Raw genomic sequence first — 11,646 nt, forward strand, 5'->3', positions numbered from 1 at the left:
TATTGAATCGAGATTCACAGCATGCTCAGCGGCGAAATGCAGGATACGCAAAGTAATGCTGCGGATAATTAAATGCTATCGCCTTCCCCGCCATGAAAATTCTTGATCCATTTGCAGGATCTTCATCCCTGTTGCCTTCGTTGACATTCTTGTTTTTCCACCCTAACATAGCGTTAACGTCATCAGTGATGATCACACCATGTCTTTACTAACCAAGACATATTCAACTGTCTCACCCGCTGATGCTAAACGTGTAAGCTGCCTGGTGTGATGCAATTCATCAGCATGCTCGTCAAGCAATTGACCTAAGCTGCCATTGGTGCTAGTGCAGAGCACACTTTCGCAATTTCTGCAAGGGCAGTGGTGACTGAGTATGTGGATTTCATAGTAAAAAATGAAATGAGCCAACAGGGACGCCCAAATTTCTTCGTTGTATAAGTTGACAATTTATATGAAAGACACGATTTTGGCAAGGACAACCTCTTGTTATGCAAGCCATTTCGCTGTAGAGGAGTTCGGCTGTATACACAATGCTTCAACAATGCAAAAGGATGACTGAGGAAGCTTTACCTGCGACTATCCGGCATAACTTCAAATTGATGAATGCCCTCTTCCCCTTCCTGCTATGAAGGCTGTAAGGCACTTGGACGGGGTGCGCCATTACAGCCTTCATGGCATACGATGCCACCTCGCGCAGTGACTTCCCTCCTATTTGCAGGAGGTGCTTGCGCTGCAGAAGACAAAAATTGCCAGAGATGTGGAAATGAGCATTGTATGCGGCAATGTTTTCAAGTTGAAAATCTACCCAATACTACCAGAATATAATTTCTTGCCAAGTGAAGTGAATTTTTAGCTGAGTGCAAAGCAAAACATTTTTGCTGGAAGAGGTTTGTGACGCAATGCCCTTTAATTGTAAATGTGCTCTACAACACCTTAGCGTTACTGGAAGAAACACAAACACGAAGTGCATCAGGTCTTGTCTGTTCTGTGGATTTCATGTTTGTGTTTCATAACCCTTAGCACAGTAACTATGTTTCATAGTAACTACCTCTCCAAGCTTTCACTATCATTTGTAAGCGCACCAACTCTACTCCCATGCAAATTCCCAATGCATAATTAGGGGATGTGACATTAGAGTGCAGGAAAGCCAGATCTACATACGTGAGACACAAAACAGCTTAAAGGCATACCTACGTGAAATTTTCAGACCTTCACAATTTGCGTTAAAGCGACTGACACCAGTTTTTAAAGACGTAGTTTTGTGGTAACCAAAAGTTAACCCTCAGCAATGTTTGCACCTACAGCTTCGCAAATTGTGAAAGCAGCCTATCATTCTGCTTCACAGGAGTCAGTGCAACTGCAGTTAACTGCCTACATTTTGGCCTTTTCAACCACCTTTGAAGATATAAAGCTGGTACAATGAGTTTTCATTGTCGTACAGACCTTCTTACATTTGTACAGCGTTTTTCCCCCAAATACACACCTACATCATGGCTGCCTGGCCCCCGTTATCATTATTCTGTCGATAGACTTACCAAGCCAACTCATCAAAAACAAAGGCAGTGCCACTTTCACTACAAACGAAGGCTTATCAGCATATTGTAAGGTAAAAAAAAATAACAGAAAAATGTGGACTGCATTTCAATACTAATAAGAATACCATGAAACCCATACAATAATAGAAAGCAATGTGATAGGCCTCTTAATCATGGTAAATAAGGAACAGTGTCCTGAAAGCGTAGGGAGACGTAGACACACCCCAAGTGCAGACTTTCAACTGGTAAGTTTATTGAATGAACGAGTTCATGAACAGTTGAACTGCACATACACCTGGAAGGCAGTGAACAATTTATGACATGCACTCATGGTTAGATCAGGTGACACCAAACAATAATGAATTAACAAAAATAAAAACCATCGCGCTGCTCCGCTGTCAACGATTTGTGTGGTCTAAAAAGGAAATTTCTTCTAGGAAGACTATTGCAGGCTGACTAATGCAACCTGGTCCTGCTTTCTGTATTCTATAGGCCTCGCAAATATCATGCGTCAATTGGTCTGTGAGGCGAAAAAGAATCTTGGTCCGACAGAATTCTGCAGTGCACCCGCAGTCATGGCAATGCATTGCGAAATGCAAGGCGCAAACAGTGCATTTTAGTGCTCCCTGAGGCCCACGTTTACACACTGCCCCGATTGTCCCACATACACTCGGCCACAGGTGAGGGGGATGCTGTACACGATTGCAGTGGCGCAACGCAAACACACATGTTAGTGTGCCTTACAGGGCAGACGCTACCTACTTTCTTTCTGGCTGAAAAGAACAAAACAAATCTATGCCATGCCACGATCCCCCCCCCCCCCCTTCAACCTGTGCGAACGCTAGTGGATGTATGGCTAACGGCTTGCTTCTTGGTGCCGCATCTTTACTCTCCAAACTTTACTCTTCGCACAAGCTTTCCTTAAGACGCCAATCGCATGCTATGGACATTAGCGTTCGCACAGGTTGAAACAAAAAAAGGCGTGGGGGGGATCGTGGCAAGGCATAGATTTTTTTTCAGCCAGAAAGTGGGTAGCATCTGCACAGCAGTTACAAAATGTGTGGAGAAAGGTGCAAATGCAAAAAAAAAGTCTGCCCTGTAAGGCACACTAATATGCGTGTGCCTTGCGCCACTGCAATCGTGTACAGCAACCCCCTCACCTGTGGCCGAGTGTACGTGGGACAATCAGGGCGGTGTGTAAACGTGCGCCTCAGGGAGCACCAAAATGCACTGTTTGCGCCTCGCATTTGGCAATTCGGGTGCACTGCAGAATTCTCTCAGACCGAGAATCTTTTTCGCCACACAGACCAATTGACTCATGAAATTTGCGAGGCCTGTAGAATACAGAAAGCAGGACCAGGTTGCATTAGTCAGCCTACAATAGTCTTCCAAGAAAGAGAAATTTCCTTTTTAGACCCCGCAAATCGTTGACAGCCGAGCAGTGTGATGTTTTTTTTTAAATTCATTCTTGTTTAGTATCACCTGATCTAACCACGAGTGCATGTCATGAATTGTTCACTGCCTTGCAAGTGCATGCACAGCTCAAGTGTTCATAAACTCGTTCATTCAATAAGTTTTCCAGTTGAAAGTCAGCACTTGTGTGTCAAGTCTCCCTTCGTCTACGTTTTCAGTGCGCTGTTCCTTATTTACCATAAATCAATACCAAGTTGTTCCAGTTTTCCCTCCTCTTCAGGCCACTTATGCATCTTCATGTTTTTGCCATGTGGCGCGCCAAGGGTCATTTTTCGCAACTTTTGGGGAAGAATTAAAAATATAAATCTACATTTAATGAGAAAAACATGGCTTATTTTAACCAGTAGGATAGGTCATTTTTGCACAAGTGGTTTTCTCAATTCATGTTCCGAGCAGTTGTCTGTCCCTTTACGTGAAGGTTCCGGACTCTAAAACCCCAGAAATATACTAGCAAACCCCAGAGTGCAGTAAATACCTCATTTATACTAGTTTTTCTACAGCCAGGTTTCGTTTAGCTTTCTCCCTCTCATAACATCATGGCACAGAAGGCAACCACGTGAGACATCGGAAGGTTTGACACTTGCTTCGACTTGCTTGTCGAAAGGATGTTTCGGCTTCTACACAGAAGCCTTGTTCACTGACTATTATTGATTTCATTTAGCTACAACAGGCGTATGGCCAACGACTATGTCAGTGAACAAGGCTTCATGGGGAAGGCAGAACATATAACCCCTTCAACAACACTATTTTGGTCTGCATTACATTTATTGTGGGTTTAAACTGGGTGGGAAAAAGCATGTCAAAAAACAAAACGGATGGCAGCCAAGGTGAAAAAACATTAAACAATGCTATTTCCCCTTCACGGGGGCCGTGTTCTCTCTATGGCCAGCATCTGCTTTTGCCATGAATGTTCAATGCAATGGTTCGAGCTGTTTGCAATTTGACCAACTTTCCCAACCCTTGTCATTACAGCATGGAAAATGGGGCACCCCCATTACAATACCGTATTTACTCGCATAATGAACGCACTTTTTTTCCTTTGAAAATATGCGCAAGTTGGGGGGGGGGGTGCGTTTATTATGCAGGGTAAAATTTTGAACGATTTGTTGTTCCACGGCCACCTCTAAAGAAAGCCGCAATTTCGTCCGCAAGGCGAACCATCGATTGCGATAGCAAATGCGCAGAGAGCTATACAAAATAAGGATAGTAGTTCTATCGCTCGTATAAACTTCCAAAGTAATTTAACCAGCATGGTGTCAGCGCGCACAGGCAAACATGAACCAATCACACTCGATGAGCGCGGACACTCACAGTCGAAATGCTGGTGTGAGGAAGTGCTGCAGCAACAGCGAGCGAAGTGACCTTCATGCCATGTATCACTTCAACGCAAACTGAGCGGCGATAACGGAGTATGCTCAAAAGTATAAGTTGCCGTCGCACCTAGACTCAGCCTCCGACGCAGATCGTTTTCAAGATAGGGCACGCCCGGTCGTGCAATGTGCAGTTGCTGTGCCGCCTCCCTCCCCTCCCAATGGCGCCATGCACACGACGAAATACGGCGCGTTTCCTACCCGCTTTCTTCCCTCCAACGCGGGATAAAGCCGCGATCATTGGCGCCGACTTCAAAAATGCACCTGGAGTGTCCATATGATGCTACCGCTATAAAAGTAGGAGACACACGTACAATTCAGCGTCTGATACAATCGTACCCACTGAATGCCATATCGGACGCCGCATCGTACTGTGTCTCTCCTACTTCACGGCAGCAAGTTCAGGGTGTGTTTATTTCGCGGGAGAAAAAAAATTTCGAAATTTTGACGACGAAAGTTGGGGGTGCGTTCATTATGCGAGCGTATCCATTACATAAGTAAATAGGGTATTTCACTTATTCAATATGAAGGGCATAAATTCTCTTACATAATGTAGAATAGTGGTAGATAAAACAAAGCACAGAAAAATCAGAGTAGTGGAATAAAAAGTAACAGGGGCCACAGGGTATGTGGGTTTACATTCTTAAAGTAATTGCTAGTGCTCTAGAAAATGCTTTGAACCATTGCATGAAACTGGATAGTTTAGGAGTTTGTTTCATGGGCTTGTAGCATAAGAAAAAAAATGTTAGTGCAATCAGGCAATTCGACAACAGGTACACTAGACTTGCTGCAAATGTGGTTTTCATTACATATCCGATTGCAATGCAATTTTCAAACTCTATTATTTAGAAGGCTCTGACCGCATACTATACGAAATGTTAAAAAACCTGTCCTCTGAAACGAAGAAAACCCTTCTCTGTCTGTATAACTCTATTTGGACCTCCGGCGAGATCCCCTCTGCCTGGAAAGAGGCCATAGTGATCCCTATCCTAAAGCAGGGCAAGGATCCATCGTCCGTATCCAGCTATCGGCCCATAGCTCTAACAAGCTGCATCTGCAAAGTCTTCGAGAAGATGATAAACCGGCGTCTAATACATTTCCTAGAATCAAGCAAGCTGCTTGACCCATACCAGTGTGGGTTTCGCGATGGCCGATCCACCACTGACCATCTGATACGCATAGAGGCTCAGATTCGTGAAGCCTTTGTCCACAAGCAATTCTTCCTGTCTGTTTTCCTCGATATGGAAAAGGCATACGACACCACGTGGCGGTTCGGAATACTGAGAGACCTCGCACACTTTGGAATACGTGGCAATATGCTGAATATCATTGAAAGTTATCTGTCCAACCGCAGATTCCGTGTTCGTGTGGGTAATGCCCTATCAAGACCATATGTGCAGGAAACTGGAGTACCACAGGGCGGTGTGCTTAGTTGCACCCTCTTTATCATAAAAATGAGCTCTCTGCGTCTGTACATCCCACGCAACCTATTTTATTCAGCATATGTCGACGATGTGCAGATAGGGTTCACCTCATGTAACCTTGCAATCTGTGAGCGGCAGGTTCAGCTTGGTTTGAACAAACTATGCAAGTGGGCAGACGAGAATGGATTTAGGCTTAACCCACAAAAGTCCACATGCGTCCTCTTCTCCAGAAAGAGAGGTCTGCACCCTGATCCCAACATCGAGATGCAAGGTGAGGGTCTACCTGTAAAAACTGAACACAAATTTCTAGGCATAATTCTGGACGCGAAGTTAACATTTATCCCACATCTAAAGTATCTAAGAAACAAGTGCATGAAGACAATGAGCATCTTGAAAGTGTTGTCTCGCACTACGTGGGGTAGTGACACAAAATGTCTACTGAATCTCTATAAGAGCCTGATTCGATCACGTATAGACTACGGTTCCATTATACCACTCCGCGACTCCGAGCTCCTTGAACATGTTGGACCCTGTCCACCATCTGGGCATCCGCCTCTCTACGGGTGCATTCAGAACAAGCCCCGTAGAAAGCCTATATGTAGAATCAAATGAATGGTCACTCCATCTGCAGAGAACGTACTTGTCCTTTATGTATTTCCTGAAAGTAAACTCAAGCAAGACACACCCTACCTACACAACTATAAATGACCTGTCCAGTGCCCAAACCTTTCAGAACCGCCCTAGCGTAAGAAAGCCCTACGCACTGCGAGTAAGAAGTCTTGCCGAAGAGATGGATGTGTCGCTCCACGAACACGATGTCATGTCCTCTCCTGTACAGCTGCCGCCATGGCAGTGGCAGCTGATTGACTGTGATCTGTCCTTCGTTGATGTTACAAAGTAAGGATATGTGCGCCGGTCGCACATATCCGTATGCACTTCCTCGAATTGCAGCACAAATACTCTTGTCCGGAATATTTTACTGACGCCTCAAAGTCGCACACTGGCGTGTCTTACGCGGCAGTCGGTCCATCCTTTTGGGCTGCCGGAGTTCTACACCCAAACACAACCATCTTTACAGCGGAGGCCTACGCCATCCTGGCGGCGGTTAAACACATCAAACGGTTAGACATACCCAAGGCAATCATCTTTACTGACTCTTTATCCGTGTTGAAATGTTTAAAAACTCTCAGTAGGCACAGAAACCCCGTCATTATAGCTCTTTATTCCATAATTTGCACCGCGTATGCATCTAAGCAACAAATTGTGCTGTGCTGGGTGCCAGGGCACCGCGAGATCGAAGGGAATGAGTTGGCCGACAAGCTAGCCACATCTGCTCATACAGACGCTGCCACTTCGCCCATAGCCGTCCCTGTAATGGACCTAAGGCCATTTATCAAGAAAAAGGTCAGAGCCTACTGGCAACGTCTGTGGGACAGAGAAACGAACAACAAACTACATACTATCAAGCCTCATCTCGCTCATTGGCCGTCAGAATCGAAAACACGCTACACACAGGTTACACTTTGCAGACTCAGGATAGGACACACATACAGTACACACGCATACTTATTGTCCGGTGGCGATCCGCCTGTCTGTGACGAATGTGGCGAGCCACTCAGTGTACTTCATGTCCTCTTACAGTGCCCTGAGTTGGAGCCTCAGAGGAAAAAACATTTTCCATTACCATCACGGCTAAATCTCCCATTACATCCTTCTATGTTTTTGGGCAATGAACCTCTTTTTAAATATCAATCACTTCTCGCGTTTTTAAAGGGCATATATAATTTTCGTGTTATCTATCCAGGTGACGTGTAGCACGGCCTCTCTGCAGAGGCCGGTGCTGCAGTATCTTATTAAATAAAGCACATGCCTCATGGTCTTTGTCCACAAAGGCCTTCGGTAGGCATCGTGCTACTTTTATATCCTTAATTTTAACACCATGACCACTTTTCATACATTCACGACCCACAGATCACTCCACACGTCACTGCCATAATTATATTCTATATATGTTTTACGCTTCTATACAGTGATTTGTTCTTAGGCCCCTTTACAGCCACATCGCATCCTATCATCGGAGCTCACTGATCATGGCAAACATATCTTTCATTGTCTTGGCGCTCTTTGGCCACATTTGGCCCTTGCGCCACGAAACACCAAATATCATCATCATCATCTATTATTTAGAAAACAAAACTGCAGATTAAAATGAGGTAACTACAGTATATACAGAACATCATTGCACCCCTTTTCCTGTAATGTGTCCCACTTGTTTGCACTGCTATTTATCATTCACGATGTGCCAACTCGTCTAACAAAAAGAATTTATTCACAAGTGCTCTACATTGTGTCCTTCTATAGAAAGCTGCCACAGTTTGCATTTTATATCAGCAATAGATTTTTATTAACTTAACGATTTACTCCTGCTTCATGAATGTATCTCTACGGAGAGCTGTTGGAAATCACCGATTCAGCAAGCCACTATGGTAGCTCAGTGCCTATGGCGTTGCGGTGCTGAGCTCGAGGTCAAAGATTTGATTCTGGCAGTCAGGGTCACATTTCTATAAGGTCTTGCAAGAACACTAGTGTACGCTTAGATGCATGTTAAAGAAACTAAGGTCCAGTCCAAATATGGCATTAGAAACTATACAGCAGGGAACAAATTATTTCCATGAACTCTTTAGTGTGTGCGATGCAAAGTTCCTTCACATAGAACCCGCACCATGTTTCATGAAACAGCACAGAACTTCCACATGTTACATAGCCTCATAATTACAAATAAAAGGGCAGTACAAACCAAGGTGGCAGCCACAGCCTCATCCCACACGGCTGCCTCTAATTCTTTCATATTGTCGGCAGGTAGCCGAGGAAGAACTGGAGGCACAGTCGACAAGGCAGGCTGAGACACTGCACGGGTCTTGTTGAGAGGCTCAGTTTCATCCAGCCTCTCAGACACGACCCGTACTTCATGCCTCAGCTGCTACAGCTCATGCAGGACATCCCTGTTCTGCTGCCGCACCTCCAGCTGCACCCGCAGCAGCATCGCTGAAACACAAAAATATTTACTTCACAGCAGAAGCGGTAGATTTATGGCATATTTGGTTGTTTCAGAGCACTCTGGTAAATGCAAAGTATCAGGATTTGTACAGGTCTCGGTGACAAAAATTCATAGGTATTTAAAGACTTTCAAGGGTGCCTCCAGCTATAGAAGGAGAGGTGGAACCATTCTATTGTGTCCTAATGGGGAGTACCATATTTTCCGGTCTATAAGTCACATATTTTATAAGACTCAACCCCTCAAACCGGCAGCTTTTCCAGAAAAAAACGTTTGTTGCATGCACTTCGACTTGCCACTTTGGCCTGAAGCTTTCACCTCTAGCTTCCTGGTCAGCCCAGTTGGCAGAGCGACTGCTCTGTAAATGTAACCCTGCTCCAAGTTTGCCTTCCCCTTTCACATAAGCATAAAAAACAAAAAAAAAACACTAGCAATTACCCGACAGCTCCGTGGTGTCCACAGCCAACTCGCATTCCGCCTTCTTGGCCCTCCTCTTTGCCTTGTCATAAGTGCCTTTGAACAAAGTAAAAATATTCAAAACGGATTATAATATACACTAGAACGACAAGCAACCTGTTAAGCTGTGCAGGCTACATTCAATGGACAAATGTCACGAATAAGATATTTGTGACCTCTGTGAATGCCCGCAGCAAACTGCGCAGACATTGTGAACAAGCTGGCACCAATACCAGGAATCTGGGACATCGCCGAACAGCGCCTCTAGCGGCCGCCTCTGAAAACATGCGCATTTTCTATGGGAGAGCGTCGTTTTTCCCAAATAACTAATCATAGAAGCCATCCTTCAAAATATTACCGTGTAAATAGGCTCTAGGAGCATAGCCCGACATCTCATGCAAGCGGTACCATTACTTACGACAGAAAACCCGTTCCAAATTGCGGGCGTAGTTCGAAGTATGGGAGTCTATGGAAAAGGCCAAATTTTCGAGCCTTTTTTGGCCAGTAAAAAGCAATTTGCGATGAGCCTATTCCATCGATCGACGTATTATTGGAGATTTATCAACTTCAATGACTCGGCTTTCAGCTAGTTGCAGCAGCAACTCTTGAAATGGCAAAAAAGTCGTTCCAAAATCGCAGTTTTCATAACAAGGTCGCAGAATTTATTGTGGTACGTATATAAACCTAGTTTTTGCCTCGGGCAGCACTCAAACCGATAGCCGAGCGTTCTGCGCGACCACCGATTAGGATTGCTGATACCACGATTGGCAGTTCGCAGGTTCGAAGCCAGCGGCGCCGCTATTTTTTTTATCACTTTGTCGCTGCTTAGTTTGGCCGTTTCCCGCCAGATGGCATATTCAGAAACGCAGGTCATTTAGTTGCGGTTCTTGTTTCGTTTCTTGCTACTGTACCAACGTCTTCCTAAAAAAATAGCTGGCTGGTTTCGTGAACATGCGAACGTGCTTCCAAACTTCTTTTGCACTTTAGGTGTAATGTATTTTAGACAATAAACCCAACTTTGTGTTTTCAAAGTTTATTTCTTTCTTAAGGCAAACATTTATGAAGACATTACTAAGAAATATTTTAGCCTATTCAGCTATGTCATGGAAAGGCGTGTTTGTGCGACTTTTGTTCAGACTGAAACGTACCACAAAAATAAATAGCTTCCCGTGAGTGCAATTAAAAGACGCAGAAGTAGAAAACTTGGCTGCAGCCCCAGACGTAGTATTCTTAGAAAGGAATACAGAAGCTATTTGACTGAGTAAATTTGCATTATATCAAAGCAGAATTTTTGCGTACCGGATCTTCGATGCAAATGAAGGCTGTCCGAATTATTTATCAAGCTTTTTTGCTTAGTACAAACCAATACCTCGAAACATAAACATTCTATCCTCAATATGCCGCGCACGTGTCTTATCATTTGAACCATTCCCATATACCTTCACGAAATTCCCGAAATACTAAAGGTCTTCATATCCTTTTACCACAACGTACGCAGAGGAGTATTGGAAATACTGCGAAAAGACACCGGGGCGTGTTAATGTAGTTTGTCGTGTAAAAATAGAGAACTATTCCAATCACAGACCACACCTTTTTTGAGTTATGCCCACAAAGCGTTGCAAGAAGACATTTTTTTCGGCTAGAATCACCAAAGTTGCTATGGCATTCTGCTGTTCTGTTCTTAACTAACTCTATTGCTGAATCAGATCGCAGCACCATGATATAATTACTGGTACAATTCTTCAGTAATTCTGTAAGAATTTTCTCCTACGCTAAATTTAACGTGTTTGGACAATTGAAGGAACATGAGAAAGGACCGTGAGGCTTGCAGAAATGTTCCCTTATTAGAATTGTTTATCACCCATATCGGTACGGTGGTATTGTCATGATCACTTCAGCGTCCACGGACACCATTTATCACTTTACTGCCTGTAAAAAAATACAAAAGTGTCCTTCCTTGTGCGTGAGTAGCACAATCGCAGCTGATCCTTTCATATGGGCCCACTAAGCTACACCTTCCCTTTTCTGCCATGGTGCCACAAGAGATGACAATTTCACCCTTGAATTTTTCCCTTTCAGTTTCTAGAAAGTATAGGGACGTACACAAGACGAACAGGCGAAGTTTTGAAGTAGTCCTGAGATTTTAGTAAAATTTCATAGGCAATGTTATTATCCTTTATTTGTTTACATATTTATTACACCTGATTGGTGGTAATAATGACGTGCTACATAATAGTTCAGTTCTAGTTAATAAGTGATGTCTGAGTCTGCTGTCCTGAAAATTAACCAGGTGTAAGCACTGCATGACGTTGGCTGGAAGGCCATTCATTAAA

General features: G+C 44.0%; 1 long non-coding RNA gene across 1 annotated transcript; it reads right to left on the reverse strand.

The window, feature by feature from the left end:
• Window positions 1–594: 594 nt before the first annotated feature.
• Window positions 595–9,371, reverse strand: LOC125942562 (uncharacterized). The gene is made up of 3 exons (XR_007465215.1): window positions 9,296–9,371; window positions 8,600–8,847; window positions 595–730 (listed from the first exon to the last, which is right to left on the reverse strand). It is a non-coding gene; the product is annotated as an uncharacterized LOC125942562 (long non-coding RNA).
• Between the last annotated feature and the right edge of the window lie 2,275 nt (window positions 9,372–11,646).

The sequence above is a fragment of the Dermacentor silvarum genome, chromosome 1 (assembly GCF_013339745.2).
Source record: "Dermacentor silvarum isolate Dsil-2018 chromosome 1, BIME_Dsil_1.4, whole genome shotgun sequence".
NCBI classification, from domain to species: Eukaryota; Metazoa; Arthropoda; class Arachnida; order Ixodida; family Ixodidae; genus Dermacentor; species Dermacentor silvarum.